General features: G+C 45.3%; 1 long non-coding RNA gene across 2 annotated transcripts in view; it reads right to left on the bottom strand.

The window, feature by feature from the left end:
• Positions 1-18,664, bottom strand: part of LOC138247243 (uncharacterized) — a 143,422-nt gene that overhangs the window by 60,295 nt on the left and 64,463 nt on the right. For both annotated transcript variants that reach the window (XR_011194383.1, XR_011194382.1), the window contains exon 2: positions 9,836-9,874. This is a non-coding gene — a long non-coding RNA (uncharacterized lncRNA). The remainder of the gene's footprint in view (positions 1-9,835; positions 9,875-18,664) is intronic.

Below are 18,664 nucleotides of genomic sequence, written 5' to 3'. Positions count from 1 at the left end.
ATAAACACAGCCCTCCACCACCGCCAGGCTACCACCAACAGGCAGCCTGAAGATGGCGGATTACATTATCCGACAGGGCAGCGTTGCAAGCAGCGCTGCCTTCCAGATAATGAATCCTGTTTCCCCCAGCCTTTCCCTGGTGGGTTCCCCCGCCAGGGAAAGGCTGGTGGAAGGGGTGCTCTGGGGCCCCTCTGGGGGCCCCTGCACTGCCCATGCACTTGCCATGGGCAGTGCAGGGGCCCCCTTGCAGTGCCCTGTTGCGCAGGTCACTGCCCTATTTACAGGCAGAGATCTGCGCGATCGGTGCTGCTGCACCAGCCGCAATGAGGCATTGACGACCACTCCATGTGGAGCTGTCGGCAATGTCCCGTCCCAGCAGAATGTTCTTAATGCAGCCGGCGGAGTCACAAGGGGGCTGGCGGTCTATGGAAAGACCACCAGCATGAGCATGGCGGGCTTTCCTGCCGTGTTCATAATGAGCCTCAAAGTATTGTTGAGTAAGCAGGGATGGATCAAACAGTCCAGTATGGGGATTGTTTTTTAAATTGCCAGGGGCAGACAATGTTTATGGGCAATTTATGGTCAAAGCTTGTTTATTTACTATAACATTTTGCCTCTTGCATGGTAACAGGTTTAAATTAGAAGATGGTGATATGCCCAACCTAGCAGCTTCCTTACACCATTCAATAATATAGCTGGATTTTGGCTGCATAGAAAAATGTTCTTTCCAGTCCTCATCTACGAGGTGGGCAGATCTTGAACTCAGCCTTTTTAGTCTATAGTTGATGAGGGCAAATTGTCATTTGGAATCTATTAGGGAGTAATCCACACCCGCCTCCAACACAGTGGATGGGAAGCTTGCTGGTAATTTAAACAATGCTTTCCAAAACTTCCTTTTACAACGTCCTACACATTCTTTTGACTTGTCAAGCTCCCTGTTCAAATGGAGATCTGGCTTTCCACCTTTGCTTGGAAGATGTTTTTGATGGAGCTGGAGAATTTATGATTGAGCCTGTTCACCATTTGCAAAATTGCATTGTTGGCTGCTTCGGAGTTTACAATAGTAGTCTGGATGTTGGGTGACCATTTTAGTGTTTTGGTGATTATAACACCTAGATATTTAAAAAAAGCCACTTCCTCAAGTTTCTCTTAATTTATAAAGAATAAAAACTTCAAAGGTCACTTGCTTCTGAAGATCATTAGCTTGGATTTATAGGTATTAAGTACAAGTGCTAGGGTGAAAGTGATAATGGCAACCTTACCATGACACTCTGGCTCCCAAGGGGAGTTGTGGAAACAGATCTCACCTTTTTGCTGTATTACTCATGCTTGCCCAGGTAAAACATAAGAGAGATACAAGATAAATGTTCAATACATTAATTGAAACAATCATAGTCTTGCGTAGAGAGAATGAGCTGCGATAATTAGGCAGATAAAACAAAACAAAGTTACCAGCATTATAAACATGGTAAAGATAATAAACAATCCAAGCATAGTGAATGAGTTCTAGAGATTCTAGAGGCTCCTACCTAACCCTAAGACTATACCGAGAGCGTGAAGGGTTTTCCCCTCTGCCTGGCCCAATCTATTAGGAATAGCCCTAGCTCCATACCTGAAAAATGTGTCAGGACTCAGCCTGTAGTATAGATGACAATGCTCCCAGGAAGCTGGTAGTTTTGCCCTAGCAAAGCTTCATGTTGAACACAGCATTCGTCCCAGGATGTTCATGGCTGGAATGTCCCTGTGCCCCTTCTGGGCTAGTGCATCATCTATATGACAAAGCCACACTTTGTTAGAAGCACAGCTCTGGTGTAATGCCATGGCTGGAGGTTAGATGCTCTCTTGTGACGGGACTATGTAAGAACCCGAATCTTGTGTACTGTGTTTCTAGCCTTGTAAAGAGTGTGCTGATGACATGTTGAGAAAAGGCTAACCAATGCAAGCAACTCATATATATATTTTTAGAATAATATCATACAAGCAAAGTGTGTAAAATGTCACAGCTAAAGCAATGCAGCTAAAACATGTAAGATATGAAATGTGAAATGAAGATAAGAAAAACGGAGATCCAGCTTGGGCCCAGGAGGTCCTCAAGACAACCTACCTGTGAGAGAACAGGGCTGATTGCAGAGGCCCCCTAACTTTTTGCCCCCATTTTCCACTTTTTGCTGGTGTTTTCCTGACTCTGATGGTGCCCTGGGTACTGCTAACCAGTCCCAGGGCCTGTGCTCTGTGTAAAATCAGTAAGCGGATTAGGCTAATTATAATTGGCTAAGTCAACCTACCTATAAGTCCCTAGTATATGGTAGGGCATAGAGGTTTGGGGATCCTAGCATAGATAGTGCCCCCATAGGTGCACTGCTGAGGTGCCCTGTGTCATTTTAAAGGCAGGCCTGCACTGCTGGCTGCTTTTAAATTAAAGTTATATGCAAATTCGACTTTGGAATTAAAAGTAGCTCAAAAGTCTTAAACTACCTTCTTTTTACATATAAGTCACCCCTAAGGTGTGCCCTATGTGCCCCTAGGGCTGGGTGCCGTGTAACTTAAGCAGGGACCTTATAAAAATAGTTTTATAAGCCCTGGTGAGGTATAACAGACAAATTCATTTTTCCCTCATTGTAGTGAATGGCCTCCATAGGCTAGAATGGGGAGACTTTATTTAAATGTTTAAAGTCCCCTTAAGTAACAGATACCAGAAGTTTGGTATCAAATTAATTGTTATGATAAATCCCACAATTTCCAGTTGTGGGATTTAATATAACTTGTTCAGGTAAAGAGTTTTAAACTTTACCTGAAAAGTTGCCAGCTTCAGCCCTGCAATGTTTTTGCTGCTGTGCTCTGATTGGCCAGTCTATGGCAGCCTGGCCAGGCTGCCTTGATGAGGTGTGAAGTGGCCTGACTTCACACAAACAGATGTGCCTGTGGGAGGAGAGCTCCCCTCAGCAGATGGTGAGGCAGGAATGGGGAGAGATGCCAAACTGGTCTTTAAAGGCAGAGTAGGACATTTGGAGCAACCCAGCAACACCCCCACATCCTGCAAACCCAGACAATTAGGTGCCCCCTTGGTTAGATTAGGAGAGGGCAGGGGAGGGGTGTGTTTAGGATTTTTTGCCACACCAGTGGGTGGGCTCAGCCAGATGTAACCTCCAAAAATCACTTTCAGCCATGATGGATTTTTGAGGAATGTTGCTCCCTGGGATTGATTTTTGCCACACTTCTCAGGAAGTGGTCATCACAGGGGGAAGGACCCTGCCCCTGATTGGAGAACCAGGACCCCCCTGTTTTTCACCCAGGAGCATGGATAAAACTGGCAGACCTGCACCCACACCTCAGTTCCCTACCAGATCCCCATCAGATTCCATCAAGAAAGAACTACAGGAGAAGAAGGACTGCCCTGCTGGACACCTGGCCTGCACCTGGACCCTGCACTCTGAAGGACTGCACAAGTTGCACACCTGAGCTTCATCACAAGAAGGACTTTGCCTGGCTTCAACTGGTTCAAGGAGGGACTCCCTTTTTGCTACAGGTGAAAAATTGCTAACCAGAATCCCCTGCACCAACTCCTGAAGAAACCAACCAGCTGACCACTGCCCAGTGGCCAAAAAGGAGTTTGTGCCAGGTGCATTCTGGGAGTTGTAGTCCACACCTCCAACGAGCATCTCACAGCTTCTGGAACCTTGGGGTGAGCTGTGGACCCAAATACAACCTTAAAGGAACATCTGGAAAAAGATCCAGAACTTTGGAGAACTTGGAGAACTTTAGAAAAAAAGCTCCATAGAGGGACCGACCCGCCGTGGCAGCTCTAGCCGGCTTGTCTCAACCGCGACCCGGCCTGACTTGCAGGTTCGTTCCGGTGAAGAAAATGTCAGAAAAAGAGACAAAGTCCGAACGTAGGAAGATGACCGGGACCTCCCAACCAGCGTATCCGAGGAGGGCTCCAAGGATGTTGGATCAAGATTCAGGTTTGCCCCGGTCGAAGGATTTTCACCTCAAAAAAACATCTAAGTCCTAAGGTAAAAATCTCCACCGAGGGCTCCCGCAACGCGTATCTGAAGAAGAGTTCCAGGAGGTCTGATTACACTGGCAGGTTCGTCTCGCTGAAGAAAATCTTCAGAAAAACTACTAAGTCCGAAGTTTAACTTTTGACAGGGGCTTCCCGCAGGCTGTAGCCGATCCGGGCTCCATCGCGGTCGGCCTTAAACTTTGACTTTGCCCCGGTCAACGTGCGACCAGATGATCAGATTGGCGCTTTTTGTTTCTTGGCGCTAAAAACCAATAATTCTTTAAAAATTCATATCTCCGGTTCCCCTTATCTGATTTTATTCATTTATGTGTCATTTTAAAGATAAAAATATAATCTATTTTTATAAATTGGTTTTAGATTTATAAACTGTTTCCTGTGTTTTATTTAATTACTGTTTTGTGATATTTGAATGCTTTACACTCTGTCTCCTAAGTTTAGCCTTGTCGCTCGTTGCCAAGCTACCAAGGGTTGAGCTGGGTTTATTTTACTGAGACCTAACTGGACCTAAGTGGAGGTTAGTGGCCTATTGCTAAGTGTAGGTACTTACCTGCCCTTACCAATCACCCATTTTCCAACACTACCCTTATGAAAAATACAGATTTTAAAATCCCATATTTTATATGGAATAAAAGAATAAAAAGAATAAAATGCTCACTCCCACAAGCAAAGCAAACACACTCATTAAAAAATAAACCAATTAAAACATAAACCATTTTGCATAAAAACAAGAGTCAAATTTAAAATTAAGTGGAGGTTTCCAAGATATCATCCATATCAACAGTGTCAATGGAATTCACAATGACCCCGCTTCCGCAGTTGACAGAACCACAAAAACCTCTGTGAGTAAGTCAAAAGAACAAAAACTTGGTCGGAGGCCTCATCCACTGCCAAGGTAGTAGCATCCTGTACCGTGCCCGCAGTGGGTGAGCCAGGAGCAGGACTCCTGGAGCTGTAGCATTTATATCCATGGAAAATGGCTCATAAAAGGCATCTTGAAGCAATTGTAGTCTCATAGGATAACCCCAAAAATGAACCCTGAATGGGGACATCAGCAGATTCATGTACATTGATAGTATCAATCGCATTGCAAAGCAGATATTGAGTGCACACTTGAAAGGGCCCTAAAGACCGTGGAACACAGAGGCTGCTCACAGTGTTCCGGGGCCAGACTGAGCTTATAGGTGACCCGATAATTTCGACGAGACACCAAGCCGTAGTGGTTTGAGAAGTCTGATGTTACCCCGATGAGGCCCTATTATTAGACTTTGGAGGGCTTTTGTTTTTCCAAATAGGGAACACAAATTACTCTTATCCTAGAGCTTATTTCTATAAGGATTAGGTACGTATTAGGTCCTGAAGAATCGCACAAGATCATTTTTGACTATGAATAGCGAGAAACATGTTGACCTCCTGGTTTTGATTGAGTGACACAAGAACTCTGTGTTACCCCACTTCGTACCATTTTTTCAACAAGATTTACGAACTGTATGTTTCTTTGTTGAGGGATTGTAAACATTATTTTGCCACATACCTATACAGTGTTTTTAACCATGTCAGAGGTATTAACATCGGAATAAATTATCCGTTTTTTTCCTTTAGACATTTTTATACATCTCTTTATACCAATCCTTCCTCCCTTTTTTTGCATGTTTTGACCGGCCAATACCATCCTCTAAAAGATCTCCGGCAAAGAGCCCCCTTGAGGGGCCCGTCAGGCATTGCAGTGCCGGCCTGACGAGGAGCATGGCCCAATGATGAAGCATGTCACCAGCTGGTGAGTGAGGGCTCTTGCTCTAAAACAAATTGCTTTTTCTGGTATACCGTCCTTTCAAGAGAACCTTTTTTATGTTTTGGAACCGTGTGTATATGACTGTTGTTTTACCTGCTCACAGAAGAACCATACTGGCCAGAAGGACAAAGAAAAGTTGTTACTTAATTACTGTAATAAGGATACACCTAAGTATTGTATCATGCATTCACCACATAGCTGGAAGTGTGGTAGTTCCATCATTTTTAGGCTTCGAGAAGGGACATTCATTGCAGAGCAACAAAAGCAGAATGAAACTTCTGCCAATAAGGAATAACACAAGAGGTATCCCTCCAAATACACTCAAAAGCAAGGACTGTGTGAAAGATGAAATCACTTAAAAAGATAGTCTGGAAAGTGTTGACAAATCCAGACCCAATCGCTTTAAAAAACACCTGCAGTTTTAGATGCATTAAAGATGCGACTTACAAGTTCACCGGAAAATCTTGGAAAGTTAGTGTTTAACAGTGACTGTATTTCAGAGGATGACCTTGCACCTTGCAATTTGAAAGATTCACAAGCAGATCTAACCCCTTAGCGTCTGGGCCTTACCCCCCTGCCCCCCGTGCAGAGCCCTTTTTTGGCTATTTGGGGTAGTTCATGCTTAGGCCTTCATAACCTTTTGTCCACATAAGCTATCCACGCCAAATTTGCATCCTCTTTCCCAACATACTAGGGATTCTAAAGAGAGCTTGTGGGTTCCCCTGGAGGAGACCAAGAAATTAGCCAAGATACAACAAAAATTTCATTTTTTTCAGAAAAATGGGAAAAAAAGTGCTGCAGAAGAAAGTATAAGTTTTTTCCCTGAAAATGACATCAACAAAGGGTTTGTGGTGCGAAAATCGCCATCTTCCCAGCTTTCAGGAAACAGGTAGACTTGAATCAGAAAAAGACATTTTGCCACACAATTTTGGCATTTTACTGGAACATACCCCATTTTTTGTATTTTTTGTGCTTTCAGCCTCCTTTCAGTTATTGACAGAAATGGGTGTGAAACCAATGCTGGATCCCGGAAAGCTAAACATTTCAGAAAAGTAGACACAATTCTAAATTCAGCAAGGAGTCCTTTGTGTAGATCCTTCAAAGATTCCTACAGAAAGTAACAGCTGAAATTAAAAAAATATTGAAATTGAGGTTAGAAAAGATCCATTTCTGTCCACGTTTTCTTCTATAACTTTTTCCAGCTATGGCAGATTTTTTAAAACAATATACCGTTACGTCTGCCTAACTCTTCTGGTTGCGGGTATATATAGGAATTGTAGATTCATCAGAGAACCCTGGGTACCCAGAGCCAATACATGAGCTGCACCTTGCAATGGGCTTTCATTGTATACTGGGTATACAGCAATTCATTTGGTGAAATATAAAGAGTGAAAAATAGGTATCAGGGAAACCTTTGTATTTCTGAAATAGGCACAAGATAAGGTGTTGAGAAGCAGTGGTTATTTGCACATCTCTGAATTCCGGGGTCCCCTTACTAGTATAAGAGTTATAGGGGATTTCTCAAATAGACTTCTTTTTTACACACCATCTTAAATTTGGAAGGAAAAAATGTAGAGAAAGACAAAGGGCAGTAAAACTTGTTCATCTATTCTTTGTTCCCCCAAGTCTCCTGATACAAATGGTACCTCACTTGTATGTGTAGGCCTAGTGCCCACGACAGGAAACGCAACATGGACACATCACATTTTTTACATTGAAATCTGAGTGCGTTTTGGAAAGTGCCTAGATGTGGATTTTGGCCTCTAGCTCAGCTGGCACCTAGGGAAACCTACCAAACCTGTGCATTGTTTAAAACTAGACACCTAGGGAACTCCAGGATGGGGTGACTTGTGGGGCTCTCACCAGGTTCTGTTACACAGAATCCTTTTCAAACCTTAAAATTTGGCAAGAAAAACACTTTTCCCTCATATTTCGGTGCTGCAAAGTTCTGGAATCTGAGAGGAGCCACAAACATTGTTCCACCCAGCATTCCACCAGGTCTCCCGATACAAATGGTGCCTCACCTGTGTGGGCAGTCTTAGTGCCTGCAACAGGAAATGCCACAAAACACAACATGGACACATCACATTTTCCTAAAGAAAACTGACCTGTTTTTTGCAAAGTGCCTATCTGTGGATTTTGGCCTCTAGCTGAGCCAGCGCCTCGGGAAACCTAACAAACCTATAAATTTTTTTAAACTACACACATAGGGGAATTCAGAATGGGGTGCCTTCTGAGGCTCTCACCAGGGTCTGTTACCCAGAATCCTTTGCAAACCTCAAAATGTGGCAAAATAAACACTTTTTCCTCACATTTCGGTGATGGAAAGTTCTGGAATATGAGAGGAGCCACAAAGTTCCTTCCATCCAGCCCCCCACAGTCTCCCGATAAAAATGGTGCCCGCAACATGAAACGCACCAAAATGCAACATGGGCACATCAAATTTTTACATTAAAACTGACATATTTTTGGGAAAGTGCCCAGCTGTGGATCTTGGTCTCCAGTTTAACCAGCACCTAGGAAAACCTACCAAACCTGTACATTTTTGAAAACTAGACACCTAGGGGAACCCAGAACGGAATAACTTGTGGCACTCTCACCAGGTTCTGTCATTTCCTCACATTTCGGTGATAGAAAGTTCTGGAATCTGAGAGGAGCTGCATATTTCCTTCCACTCAGCATTCCTAAGTCTTCCGATAAAAATTGTACCTCACTTGTGTGGGTAGACCTAGTCCCCGTGACAGGAAATTCCCCAAAATACAACATGGATACATCACTTTTTTCTGACGAAAACTGACCTGTTTTTTGCAAAGTGCCTAGCTGTGGATTTTGGCCTCTAGCTCATCAGGGACCTAGGAAAACCCCTAGCAAACCTGGACACTTCTGAAAACTAGACACCTAGGGGAATCCAGGATGAGGTAACTTGTGGCGCTCTCACCAAGTTCTGTTACCCAGAATCCTTTGCAGACCTCAACCGTTGGCTAAAAAAACACTTTTTCCTCACACTTTGGTGATAGATAGTTCTGGAATTTGAGAGGAGCCACAAATTTTCTTCCGCCCAGCATTCCCCCAAGTCTCCTGTTAAAAATGGTACCTCACTTGTGTGGGTAGGCCTAGTGCCTGTGTCAGGAATAGATCACACAACGGTCAATGTTAGTCCTTATATGAGGGCAACTGTTGACCCTGGGGTGATCCATTCCTGAAACAGGCACTAGGTACAGGCAGTCAAGTGGGGTAGCGTTTTTATAAAGACAGGTAGGGAAACACTTGGTGATAGGAATTTTGTGGATCCCAGTACATTCCTGTAGTTTGTGTGACAGAGATGCAAGAAAAAATAGAGTTTTCATTCAAAATTTCACATTTGCAAAGGTATTCTGAGTAAGACAACTTTGGGGAATCCACACAAGCGACATCTCCATGGGCTCTCCCGAGTGTCTTGTTTCTAGATATGTCTAGGTTTGGTAGGTTTCCCTATATGGCCACCCAGCCCAGGACCAAAAATGCAGGTGCCTGCCTTACAAAACCAGGTTGTTTTGTGATAGATAATTTTGATGTCTTCAAAATACGATTTGGGGGTTGGCATTTGGGGCTGAACAAAATTGGGCAGCTCCCAAGACAGCACTTTCTTTGTTCTTGCCGGCGTGCCAACCTGTTCTCTGGGTTGAGCTAACCGGCTGTTGTCCTGCTGCACAGACTGTGCTTGTGAAGGGACAGCAACACTGTCCTCATCATCTCCCTCAGAATCACTGGAAGAGGAGTTATTGGATGGGACTCCTCTGACTGAAAAATCACTCCCAGAGTATGCACCATTGTCCTATCCCTCAGATGCTGTCTCAGTCTCTGATCCTACATCAGAACTGTCCTCTATAACCCGAGTTAGGGATTGAGCAGCAGTCATCCACAGAGATACCATCTCTGCTACTGGCTAAACTGTCGCTCTAAAACACTAGCCTACGTAGACAGTCACAAAATTGTTGGTGGGTGTGTGTGTAGGGTGCATGCAACAATAAAGGTCACCTTACCTTTGCTTCTTCCCTCAGTCAGCACGTTCTCTCAAGGCACTAAAAAAAAAAAAAAAAACACACACTATTACTTCACCTTCTCACATACAAATCGTCACATTCTTTATTGCGTCTGACACCCAGTTCAACATTTATTATTGGTGCTCCCACTCCCTTGACCTCCTCCTCGAATTCCCTCACTAGCATCCAGCAAAAGTGCCCTTCCTCTCTCCATCGCCCTTCTCGCACATACATTTCAATTGTATTATATATAGCGCAGGTAATGGCTGGCTTTACTAGTGCACTCAGATATTCACATAAAAAATAGATTTGATCTTTGCAGTTGGCATATAAAGCTTCTACGCTACTTTATGGCTACTGTTATATGTGGGTGTTGATTTCCTGGGGGCCGATTGCAGTCCCCAGGGAAACCACATACGCATTGACAGGAGTGATCTCCCCCCCAGGGGTAAACAAACATTTTTGTTTTAAATATGCCCCCAGGTGAAGGGGGGGTGCCCCGTTTTCAGAGGGTGCCGACACCCCCAGTGAAATCCCTGGAGTCTAGTGGGGTTTCCTGTCCCTGGATTGCAGCGCAGCTGTGATCCAGGGCCAGGAAACCATTTCAAGAAGGCTTTGTTTGAAATGGGAGGATCTCCCCTTTCAAACAAGGTCTTCCCAAATGGTAGGGAGGCCTGTTCAGGCCTATTTTCCCCACCCGAGCAGAAAGAGGCCTTGCCTGCTGCTTCCTGCTCCGGTGGGGAAAATTAAGTGTGATATCAGTGTGCCTCGCGGAGCGCTGATGTCACAGAGGAGCAGGTGGGGGAGAGGGGAGACACAGAAGCTTTTCTGTGTCTCCCAATGGGGTTTTAAATTAAAAAGCCCCTTCCTGGTGTCGGTCACTGGGGGTGACCCACATAAGGAAGTGTGTGCGGTGTCAGCCAGTGCCCGACGCCCGCACCTATAGGGTTAAGCACCACTTGTTTTTTAAACAATAGTGCATTCCATTGTCATAATTTCCATAATTTCCTTTATTTTGATTCATTAAAATAATAAAAGGTACAATCGTAACAAATAAAAGAAACATACATGTGGTAAAAAACGTAAGAGTAAACAACAGATAAAACTATAAAAAATTAATTATGTACTTATTCAAAGTGCATTTAAAGTATAAAAACATATAAACATATAAACTCAGATTTTTACATCCATGCAGTCGGCATTACAATATTCTCTTTGGCACTTCTCTTTGGCACTTAGGGGCATATTTATACTCCGTTTGCGCCGAAATTGCGTCGTTTTTTTCGACGCAAATTAGACGCAAAACTAACTCCATATTTATACTTTGGCGTTAGACGCGTCTAGCGCCAAAGTTCATGGAGTTAGCGTCATTTTTTGCCGTGAACACCTTCCTTGCGTTAATGATATGCAAGGTAGGCGTTCCCGTCTAAAAAATCGACTCCGAGGCATGTGCGTGGGATTTATACTCCCGGGCAAAAATCACGCCCGGGAGTGGGCAGGTCTAAAAAACCCGCTTTAGCGCCGGATTTAACGCCTGGGTCAGGGCAGGCGTTAAGGGACCTGTGGGCTCAGAATGAGCCCAGAGGTGCCCCCCCATGCCCCCAGGGACACCCCCTGCCACCTTGCCCACCCCAGGAGGACACCCAAGGATGGAGGGACCCATCCCAGGGACATTCAGGTAAGTTCAGGTAAGTATATATATATTTTTTTAATATATTTTTTTGGCATAGGGGGGCCTGATTTGTGCCCCCCTACATGCCACAATGCCCAATGACCATGCCCAGGGGACAGAAGTCCCCTGGGCATGGCCATTGGGCAAGGGGGCATGACTCCTGTCTTTACTAAGACAGGAGTCATGTTAATGGCGTCTGGGCGTCGTAAAAAAATGGCTCAAATCAAGTTAAGTCGATTTTTTTGACTCAACCTGACTTGCCCCATTTTAAGACGCCCATACGCCATTTTCCCCAACGCCGGCGCTGCCTGGTGTACGTGGTTTTTTTCCACGCACACCAGGCAGCGCCGGTCGGCTAACGCCGGCTAACGTCATTCTATAAATACGGCGCCCGCATGGCGCTTCAGAATGGCGTTAGCCGGCGCTAATTTTTTTGACGCAAATCTGCGTTGGCGCAGTTTTGCGTCAAAAAGTATAAATATGGGCCTTAATTTCTTCATCCTAATATGCCAAAAAGCAGTTAAAAAACTAATTATAACAAACACAACAGGACCAGTTTTACATATCCGCAAGGTGGAATGGAGATCATTGAGTCCCAACAGTTTACAAAGGGGTCTAATCCAGCGTGCCCGTCAGTTTTTTTAAAGCTATGCAGGATATGGTCATTGATCTCTTGGATCATACATCCCATGGGGTAATAGTCGGATGCTCCAAAGTTCACTTTCCATCTGCTGGTAAAAGCATGCAGGGGTTAAGACCTTTCTCTGAATCTGCTCGTGCAAAAGGCTGTCGAACAATATCAAAAAAGTGTTCAAATTCATAAGAAAATTTGGTAGACATAAAACTGTCTGTCAAACTGCCCAAGGACACGGATGTTAATTCCTCACTTTGGGCACTGGCCCAATAGGTATCCTAAAGTTTCTGGGGTGCATCACTGAGAAGATTTAAAGGGTCTGAATAGTATGTACCCAAAACTAGCTTAAAAAAGCAGTTCTTCCCATAAAGGCAACAAGAAATTTTATCAACATATGGACCTTCTCATAAGCCGCTAAGCCATATTCTATAAGGCTCTCACTTGTCTATAGACCACACCCTTATTCAATACTGTAATGGCCTAAGGGCACCAATGATATTATGTTTAAGTCCAAGTGAATGGGAAGAGTTAGTGAACTCTGAGGAATCTTTTGTAACATTTTTAGGAAAAAGATTCTCAGCTTTTTCCACAACATCCAGTGTACAATGCCTCCGAAGTTCAGTGCCTTAAAGAGCTGCCCTATGGGCTTGGCTTTTATAAATCTCCAAACAGGGAGAAATAGGGAAAGTGGGTGCTCTACTAGCAAACCTTAAAATCCCACCTGCTCGCTGTTTTAGGGACATAGTACACTTCACTAATTGGCCTGTCCACCTTTGAGAGTCCTCTAATCGAATACCCAGTTAATCAAACTCAGGGACTCTTTCTAGGGCTTCTCTATCCAAACATATAGATTTTTTCACTTTATAGTTAGTGTCTCAAACATTGTGTATTTCGTTTTTGAACTATTTATTTGAAGGCCGTGAGTTTTACAAAACACCAATACATTTCCTAAAAGTTTGGACGCTGTTTTGGATCATAGTAAGGTGTCATTGGCAAATGATAGACATGGTGATTTGGATTCACCTATTTTTGAAGAGTCATTTTCGCAATCGTACAAATAGGGTATACAGGTGTGATATATAAAAGAAAGAGTGTGGGAGCCAAAACACACCCTTGATGATCTCCTTTTTGAATTAGAATTTCATCTGATAATTCACCATCCATGCCCCTTCTGACTCTCACAATATTGGCAGAATACAGTTTCTGTATCAAGCCTAGCAAATCTCTAGGTACACCAATTCTAGACAGGGTCTCCCACAGTTCGGCACAAGGGACTAGATCAAAAGTAGACATAAGGCTACAAACAGTCTCCCAGCACCCAGATCAATGGATTTCCACTTGATCGTGCTTTCAATCAGCTCAGCTTGTCGAAGTTAACATTAAAGGTAGGAATGGAAGACCATATGCTAACAACAGAAGGTCAATATTTAAAACACAGAAACCACTTAGGGGACATCTGCTTTCATCCCACAACAGCCTTGATCATGCGGCATCAAGTAACTTCCATGTGAAAGTAAATGAAACACTGGGTGAATCAAACAAACCAGTACTCCCTTCAAGTAACATGCCAGATTGGCCACAGACGCGTTCCAGACTCTGTGCAATGTTACCTGTTACAAATCATTGCGTGGCTTAGAGAAGTTCCACATTTGTTCCATTAAGAAAAACTTCCTTTAACCCACTCATACATTTAAAATCCAAGGATAATTCACAGACATATTGCATAAAACTCTGCCCTCAAGCCTTATATCTGCTTACTGGTAAATGTTTCAAACATGATGTGAACTGAAACGTGGACAATGGCAATGTGATACCTTTGTGAATTAGCCCCTTCGCTGCCAGGCCTTTTCCCCCTCCTGTGCCAGGCCTTTTTTTGCCTATTTGGGGCAGTTCGCGCTTAGGCCCGCATAACTTTTCGTCCACATAAGCTAACTAAGCCAAATTTGCGTCCTTTTTTTCCAACATCCTAGGGATTCTGGAGGTACCCAGACTTTGTGGGTTCCCCTGGAAGAGGCCAAGAAATTTGCCAAAATACCGGGAAAATGTTGTTTTTTTCAAAAAAATTGGAAAAAGTGGCTGCAGAAGAAGGCTTGTGGTTTTTCCCCTGAAAATGGCATCAACAAAGGGTTTGCGGTGCTAAACTCAGCAGCTTCCCAGCTTTCAGGAACAGGCAGACTTGAATCAGAAAACCCAATTTTTCAACACAATTGTGGCATTTTTCTGGGACATACCCCATTTTTGCAATTTTTTGTGCTTTCAGCCTCCTTCCAGTCAGTGACAGAAATGGGCATGAAACCAATGCTGGATCCCAGAAACCTAAACATTTCTGAAATGTAGACAAAATTCTGAATTCAGCAAGGGGTCATTTGTGTAGATCCTACAAGGGTTTCCTACAGAAAATAACAACTGAAAAAGAAAAATATTGAAATTTAGGTGAAAAAAACATAAATGTTTCTCTACGTTTTACTCTGTAACTTTTCCCTGCAATGTCAGATTATCGAAAGCAATATACCGTTACGTCTGCTGGACTCCTCTGGTTGTGGGGATATATAGGGCTTGTAGGTTCATCAAGAACCCGGGGAACCCAGAGCCAATAAATGAGCTGCACCCTGACGTGCGTTTTCATTCTATACCGGGTATACAGCAATTCATTTGCTGAAATATAAAGAGTAAAAAATTGCTATCAAGAAAACCTTTGTATTTCCAAAAAGGGCACAAGATAAGGTGTTGAGGAGCAGTGGTTATTTGCACATCTCTGAATTCCGGGGAGACCATACTAGCATGTGAATTACAGGGCTTTTCTCAAATAGATGTCTTTTTTACACACTCTCCTATATTTGGAAGGAAAAAATGTAGAGAAAGACAAGGGGCAATAACACTTGTTTTGCTAATCTATGTTCCCCCAAGTCTCCCGATGAAAATGATACCTCACTTGTGTGGGTAGGCCTAGCGCCCGCGACAGGAAACGCCCCAAAGCGCAACACGGGCACATATCCAAATGTTTGGAAGACAACAGAGTTGTTTTTTGCGAAGTGCCTACCTGTAGATTTTGGCCTCTAGCTCAGCCGGCACCTAGGGAAACTTACCAAACCTGTGCATTTCTGAAAACTAGAGACCTAGGGGAATCCAAGGAGGGGTGACTTGCGGGGCTTGGACCAGGTTCTGTTACCCAGAATCCTTTGCAAACCTCAAAATTTGGCTAAAAAAACACATGTTCCTCACATTTCTGTGCCCGAAAGTTCTGGAATCTGAGAGGAGCCACAAATTTCCTTCCACCCAGCGTTCCCCCAAGTCTCCCGATAAAAATGATACCTCACTTGTGTGGGTAGGCCTAGTGCCGGCGACAGGAAACACCCCAAAGCGCAACGTGGACACATCCTAAATTTTGGAAAAAAACAGAGGTGTTTTTTGCGAAGTGCCTACCTGTAGATTTTGGCCTCTGGCTCAGCCGGCACCTAGGGAAACCTACCAAACCTGTGCATTTCTGAAAACTAGAGACCTAGGGGAATCCAAGGAGGGGTGATTTGCGGGGCTCGGACCAGGTTCTGTTACCCAGAATCCTTTGCAAACCTCAAAATTTGGCTAAAAAAACACATGTTCCTCACATTTCGGTGACAGAAAGTTCTGGAATCTAAGAGGAGCCACAAATTTCCTTCCACCCAGCGTTCCCCCAAGTCTCCCGATAAAAATGATACCTCACTTGTGTGGGTAGGCCTATCGCCCGCGACAGGAAATGGCCCAAAACACAACCTGGACACATCACATTTTTTCATAGAAAACAGGGCCTACCTGTGGATTTTGGCCTCTAGCTCAGCCGGCACCTGGGGAAACCTAGCAAACCAGCGCATTTTTGAAAACTAGAAACCCAGGGGAATCCAAGATGGGGTGAATTGTGGGGCTCTGACCAAGTTCTGTTACCCAGAATCCTTTGCAAACCTCAAATTTTGGCTAAAAAAACATGTTTTCCTCACTTTTCAGTGACAGAATGTTCTGGAATCTGGGAGGAGCCACAAATTTCCTTCCACCTAGCGTTCCCCCAAGTCTCCCGATAAAAATGATACCTCACTGGTGTGGGTAGGCCTAGCGCCCGCGACAGGAAATGGCCCAAAACACAACGTGGACACATCACATTTTTTCATAGAAAACAGTGCCTACCTGTGGATTTTGGCCTCTAGCTCAGCCGGGCCCAGGGGGGGCAGAAATGGCCTAAAATAAATTTGTCCCCCAACCCCCCTGCCCCCCTGGGAGCGACCCTTGTCTATGGGGTCGCCCCCCCTTGCGTGACATTGGTGGCAAAAAAAAAATCCCCGGTGCCTAGTGGTTTCTGCCCCCCTTGGGGGCAGATTGACCTACAATCGGCCAATCTGCCCCCAAGGGGGGCAGAAATGGTCTAAATACAATTTGCCCCCCAGGGGAGCGACCCTTGCCTAATGGGTCGCTCCCCATCTCTACGAAAACAAACAAACAAACAAAAAAAAAACACAAAAAAAACAATTTGCCCTGGCGCCTAGAGGTTTCTGCCCCCCCGGGGGCAGATCGGCCTAATACCAATAGGCCGATCTGCCCCCAGGGGGGGCAGAAATGGCCTAAAATAAATTTGCCCCCCCAACCCCCCCGGGGAGCGACCCTTGCCTGCAAGGCCGCTCCCCTTGCGTGACGGCGCACAAAAAAAGATCCCTGGTGCCTAGTGGTTTCTGCCCCCCTTGGGGGCAGATTGACCTACAATCGGCCAATCTGCCTCCAAGGGGGGCAGAAATGGTCTAAATACAATTTGCCCCCCAGGGGAGCGACCCTTGCCTAATGCGTCGCTCCCCATCTCTAAAAAAACAAACAAACAAAAAAAAAACCCACACAAAAAAAAAATTGCCCTGGCGCCTAAAGGTTTCTGCCCCCCGGGGGCAGATCGGCCTAATACAAATAGGCCGATCTGCCCCCAAGGGGGCAGAAATGGCCTAAAATAAATTTGCCCCCCCACCCCCCCCGGGGAGCGACCCTTGCCTGCAAGGTCGCTCCCCTTGCGTGACTGCACAAAAAAAAGATCCCTGGTGCCTAGTGGTTTCTGCCCCCATTGGGGGCAGATTGACCTACAATCGGCCAATCTGCCCCCAAAGGGGGCAGAAATGGTCTAAATACAATTTGCCCCCCAGGGGAGCGACCCTTGCCTAATGCGTCGCTCCCCATCTCTAAATAAACAAACAAACAAAAAAAAAAAACCCACAAAAAAAAATGTGCCCTGGCGCCTAAAGGTTTCTGCCCCCCGTGGGCAGATCGGCCTAATACCAATAGGCCGATCTGCCCCCAGGGGGGCAGAAATGGCCTAAAATAAATTTGCCCCCCCACCCCCCCGGGGAGCTCCCCTTGCCTGCAAGGTCGCTCCCCTTGCGTGACGGCGCAAAAAAAAGATCCCTGGTGCCTAGTGGTTTCTGCCCCCCTTGGGGGCAGATTGACCTACAATCGGCCAATCTGCCCCCAAGGGGGGCAGAAATGGTCTAAATACAATTTGCCCCCCAGGGGAGCGACCCTTGCCTAATGCGTCGCTCCCCATCTCTAAAAAAACAAACAAACAAAAAAAAAACACAAAAAAACTATTTGCCCAGGCGCCTAGAGGTTTCTGCCCCCCCTGTGGGCAGATCGGCCTAATACCAATAGGCCGATCTGCCCCCAGGGGGGGCAGAAATGGCCTAAAATAAATTTGCCCCCCTCACCCCCCCCGGGGAGCGACCCTTGCCTACAAGGTCGCTCCCCTTGCGTGACGGCGCAAAAAAAAGATCCCTGGTACCTAGTGGTTTCTGCCCCCCTTGGGGGCAGATTGACCTAAAATCGGCCGATCTGCCCCCAAAGCGGGCAGAAATGGCCTAAATACAATTTGCCCCTCCAGGGGAGCGACCCTTGCCTAAGGGGACGCTCCCCATCTGTAAAACACAACAACAACAAAAATCCCTGGTGCCTAGTGGTTTCTGCCACCCGTGGGGGCAGATCGGCCTAATAAAAATAGGCTGATCTGCCCCCATGGGGGGCAGAAATGGCCTAAAATAAATTTGCCCCCCATGGGAACGACCCTTGCCTAAGGCGTCGCTCCCCTTACGTGAAAAACAAACAAACAAAAAAAACTCCCTGGTGTCTAGTGGTTTCTGCCCCCCTTGGGGGCAGATTGGCCTCATAAAAATAAGCCAATCTGCCCCCAAAGGGGGCAGAAATGGCCTAAATATAATTTCCCCCCATGGGAGCGACCCTTGCCTAAGGGGTCGCATCCCACACCTAAAACACAAAAGAAAACAAATCAAAAAACAAAAAAAACAAAAGTATCCCTGGTGTCTAGAGGTTTCTGCCCCCCCTGGGGGCAGATCGGCCTATTATTAGGCCGATCTGCCCCCGGGGGGGCAGAAAAGGCCTTAAAAAAAAATGACCCCCTGGGAGCGACCCTTGCCCAAGGGGTCGCTCCCTTCTGTCAATTACATATAAAAAAAAAAAAATCCCTGGTGTCTAGTGGGGTTTCAAAAGCCGGATTGCAAGCAATGGGCAC

The sequence above is a fragment of the Pleurodeles waltl genome, chromosome 7, assembly GCF_031143425.1.
Source record: "Pleurodeles waltl isolate 20211129_DDA chromosome 7, aPleWal1.hap1.20221129, whole genome shotgun sequence".
NCBI lineage: Eukaryota > Metazoa > Chordata > Amphibia > Caudata > Salamandridae > Pleurodeles > Pleurodeles waltl.
The sequence above is the reverse complement of the archived record's forward strand: the minus strand, read 5'-3'. Positions and strand labels throughout refer to the sequence as shown.